The sequence below is a fragment of the Trichechus manatus genome, unplaced genomic scaffold, assembly GCF_000243295.1.
Source record: "Trichechus manatus latirostris isolate Lorelei unplaced genomic scaffold, TriManLat1.0 scaffold00051, whole genome shotgun sequence".
NCBI lineage: Eukaryota > Metazoa > Chordata > Mammalia > Sirenia > Trichechidae > Trichechus > Trichechus manatus.
Window position 1 is genome coordinate 15,634,634 of NW_004443987.1, and position 5,041 is coordinate 15,639,674.

Consider the following 5,041-nt stretch of genomic DNA (forward strand, 5'->3'; position numbering starts at 1 on the left):
GAATTCATTCTATGAAGCCAGCACAACCTTGATACCAAAACCAGGCAAAGACACCACAAAAAAAAAAGAAAATTACAGACCAATTTCTCTCATGAATTTATGTGCAAATATTCTCAACAAAATTCTAGCCAATGGAATTCAGCTTTATATATTAAAAAAATAATACACCACGATGAAGTGGAATTCATAATGGTTCAACATTAGAAAATCAATGAACGTAATCCACCGCATATATGAAAGAATCATATGATCATCTCAATTGATGCAGAAAAGACATTTGACAAAGTCCAATACCCATTCCTGATAAAAACTCTCAATAAAATAGATATAGAAGAGAAATTCTTCAACATAATAAAAGGCATCTATACAAAACCAACAGCTCACATCATGCTCAATGGAGAGAGGCTGAACACATTCCCCTTGAGAACTAGAACAAGACAAGGATGCCCTTTATCACCATTCCTATTTATCATCATGCAGAAGTCCTAGCTGGAGCAATAAGGCAAGAGAAAGAAATAAAGGACCTCCACATTGGTAAGGAAGAAGTAAACCTATCACTATTTACAGATGGTATGATACAATACATAGAGAATACTAAAGATTCCACAAGAAAACTATTGGAACTTATAGAAAGATTAAGCAGTGTAGCAGGATACAAGATAAAGGTACAAAAATCAGTTGAATTTCTATACACCAGTAGAGAGAACTATGAAAAGGAAATCAGGAAAGCAATACTATTAATCATGACCCCTAAAAAATAAAATACTTAGGAATATATCTAACCAGGGATTTAAAAGACCTATACAAAGAAGACTACAAAACACTACTGCAAGAAACCAAGAGACCTACAAAAATGGAAAAACATACCATGTTCATGGATAGGTAGAGTCAACATTGTGAAAATGACAATTCTACACAAAGCAATCTACAAATACAATGCAATCCCGATCCAAATACCAACTAATTTTTTAACAAGATGGAAAACCAAATGATTAACTTTATATGGAAAGGAAAGAGGCCTCTGATAAGTAAAGCATTACTGAATAAAAAGAACAAAGTTAGAGGCCTCGCACTACCTGACCTCAGAACCTCCTATACAACTATGGCTGTCAAAACAGCCTGGTACTGGCACAATGACAGACTCATTGACCAATGGAACAGAATCAAGATCCCAGATGTAAATCCATCTACTTACAGCCACCTGATTTTTGACAAAGGCCCAAAGTCTAGTAAATGGTGGAAAGACTGTTTTCAACAAACAGTGTTGGCAAAACTGTGTGTCCGTCTGTAAAAAAAGAAACAGGACCCATACTTCACACCATACAAAAAAACTAATTCAAAATGGATATAAAACAAAAAATTATAAAGATCATGGAAGAAAAAGGAGGAAGAACACCAGGGACGTTAATATACTACATGAACAGTCAATTCTGCCTCATAGCGACCCTATAGGACAGAGTAGAACGGCCCCAGAGGGTTTCCGAGGAGTGGCTGGTGGATTCGAACTGCCAACTTTTTGGTTAGCAGCCATAGCACTTAACCACTGCACCACCAGTGTTCCATAAACAGTATACAAACCATAATTAACAATACACAAATGCCAGAAGAAAAGCTAGATAAATAGGATCACCTATAAATTAAACACTTACTTTCATTAAAAGACTTCATCAAAAGAGTAAAAAGATAACGTACAGACTGCGATAATTTTTTTGGCTACGACAAATCCAAAAAAGATCTAATCTCTAAAATCTATAGGAAAATCCAATACATCTACAACAAAAAGACAAATAATACAATTTAAAAAATTGGGCAAATGATATGAACAGACACTTCACCAAAGAATACATTCAGGAGGCTAACAGACGTATGAATAAATGTTGGAGATCACTAGCCATTAGAGAAATGCAAATCAAAACTACAATGAGATACCCTCTCACCCCGATAATAGTGGCAGGAATTAAAAAAAAAAAAAAAAATAACAAATGCTGGAGAGATTGAGGGAAAAGATTGGAGCTCCTATGCACTGCTGGTGGGAATGCAAAATGTACAATCGTTTTGGACAACAATATGGTGCTTCCTTAAAAAGCTAGAAATAGAAATACCATACAATCCAGCAATCCCATTCCTAGGAATATATCTTTGAAAAATAAGAGCCATCACAAGAATAGACATATGCACACTCATGTTCATTTTAGCATTATTCACAGTAGCATAAAGATAGAAAAATAACCTAATTTTCCCTCAACAGATGAATGAATAAACAAACTATGATACATACACATAGTGGAATACTACTATGCAATGATGAAGAACAATGATAAATTTGCGAAACAGCTCATGACATGAATGAATCTGGAGGACATTATGCTGAACGGAATAAGTCAATCACAAAAGGACAAATACCGTATGAGACAACTGCTATAAAAACACATGAAAATGTTTCCTTACAGAAAGAAACAGTCTTTGATGGTTATGAAGGAGGGGAGGGGTGCGGAGGGAAAAACACTAACTAGGCAGTAGATAAATGATAACTTTGGGGAAGGATAAACAGTACATAATACTGGCGAAGTTAGCATAACTTGACTAGGACAAAGCTGTAGAAGCTTTACAGACACATCCAAATGCCCTGAGAGACCAAGCTACTGGGCTAAGGGTTGGGGACCATGGCCTTGTGGGACAACTAGCTCAACTAGCATAATATAGTCTATAAACAAAATGTTCTACATCCTCCTTTGGCGAGCATCGATTGGGGTCTTAAAAGCCTGTGAGCAGCCATCTAAGATACATCTACTGGTCCCATCCCAGCTGGAGCAAAGGAGAATGAAGAAGAAGAAAGACACAAGGGAAAAATTAGTCCAAAGGACTAATGGATCACAACTACCACAACCTCCACCAGACTGAGCACAGAACAACTAGATTGTGCTCAGTTACCACTACCGACTGCTCTGGCAGGGATCTTAATAGAGTATACCGAACAGAGTGGGGGAAAATGTAAAAGAAAACTCAAATTCACACACACATTTAAAAAAAAAAAAAAACAGCCTTGCTGGTCTGACAGAGTAAGGATAAACCCCAAGAGTATGGCCCCTGGACACCCTTTTAACTCCGTATTGAGGTCACTCCTAAGGTTCACGCTTCAGTCAAAGATTAGACAGGTCTATAGGGCCAACAATAACACAGGTGAGAAATGTGCTTCATAGTTCAATCATGCATACAGACAAATGGGCACACCAGCCCAAAAGCAAAGACTAGAAGGCAGGAAGGGACAGGAAAACCGGACGAATGGGAACAGGGAACCTGTAGTGGAGAAGGGGAGAGTGCAGACACATCGCAGGGTTGGCAACCAATGGCACAAAACAATTTGTGTATTAACTGTTTAATGAGAAACTAATTTGCTCTGTAAACTTTCACCGAAATGACAATTAAAAAAAGAGAAAACAACAGAACAATATTGCTCATGAAGATACACACAAAAATCCTCAACAAAATATTAGCAAACACAGTCAAGCAATAAAGTAAGAGAAGTATACAGGACACCAAGGGGATTTAGTTCAGGGATTCAAGGCTGATTCAATATTTAATAATCCATCAATGTAATTAGTCATATCAAAAGGCTAAAAACATGTACATGATCACGTCAATTTCTTCAGAAAAAGAATTTGGCATTATTCAACACTCATTCATGACAAAAATTCTCCACCAACTAGGAATAGAAAGGAACTTCCTCATATTCATAAATGGCATCAACCTAATACCAATGGCTAAAATCATATTTTTTTCATTTTTTTATTGTACTTCAGATGAAGGTTTACAAAACAAATAGTTTCTCATTAATCAGTTAGTACACATATTGTTTTATGACATTGGTTAACAACCCCACAACATAACAACACCCCCCCTTATCGAACTTGGGTTCCCTATTACCAGCTTTCCTGTCACCTCCTGCCTTCTAGTCCTTGTCCTTGGTCTGTTGTTCCCCATTAGTCTCCTTTTGTTTTACAGGCTGTCTAATCTTTGGCTGAAGGGTGAACCTCGGGATTGACTTCGTTACTGAGCTAAAGTGGTGTCCAGGGGCCATACTCTCAGGGTTTCTCCAGTCTCTGTCAGGACAGTAAGTCTGGTCTTTTTTTCTGAGTTAGAATTTTGTTCTACATGTTCCTCCAGCTCTGTCCGGGACCCTCTGTTGTGATCCCTGTCAGAGCAGTCAGTGATGGTAGCCTGGCACGACCTAGTTGTACTGGACTCAGTCTGGTGGAGGCTGTGGTAGTTGTGGTCCATTAGTCCTTTGCACTCATCTTTCGCTTGTATCTTGTTTTCTTCATTCTCCCTTGCTCTCAAAGGGGTGAGATCAGTGGAATCTCTTAGATGGCTATTCACAGGCTTTTAAGACTCCAGACGCTACTCACCAAGGTAGAATGTAGAACATTATCTTTATAAACTATGTTATGCCAATTGAGCTAGATGTTCCCCAAGACCATGGTCCCTACAGCCCTCAGCCCAGCAATTCGGTCCCTCAGAGAGTTTGGATGTGTCTATGGAGCTTTCATGACCTTGCTTTGCACAAGTTTTGCTGGCTTCCCCAGTATTCTGTACTGTCTTACCCTTCACCGATGTTACCATTTGTCTACTGTCTATTTGGTATTTCCCCCTCCCACTTCTCCCATCCCTCATAAACATCAAAGATTGTTTCTTTTTGTGTGTAAACCTTTTCATGAGTTTTTACAGTAGTGGTCTCATACAATCTTTGTCTTTTTGTGATTGACTTATTTCACTCAGCATAATGTCCTCCAGTTTCATCCATGTTATGAGATGCTTCGCAGATTCATCATTGTTCTTTGTCGTTGCATAATACTCCACTGTATGTATGTAACATAATTTGTTTATCCATTCATCTGTAGATGGGGCATCTAGGTTGTTTCCATCTTTTTGCTATTCTGAACAATGCTGCAATGAACATGGGTATGCATATGTATATTCATGTGATGGCTCTTATTTCTCTAGGATATATTCCTAGGAGTGGGACTGCTGGATCAGATGGTAT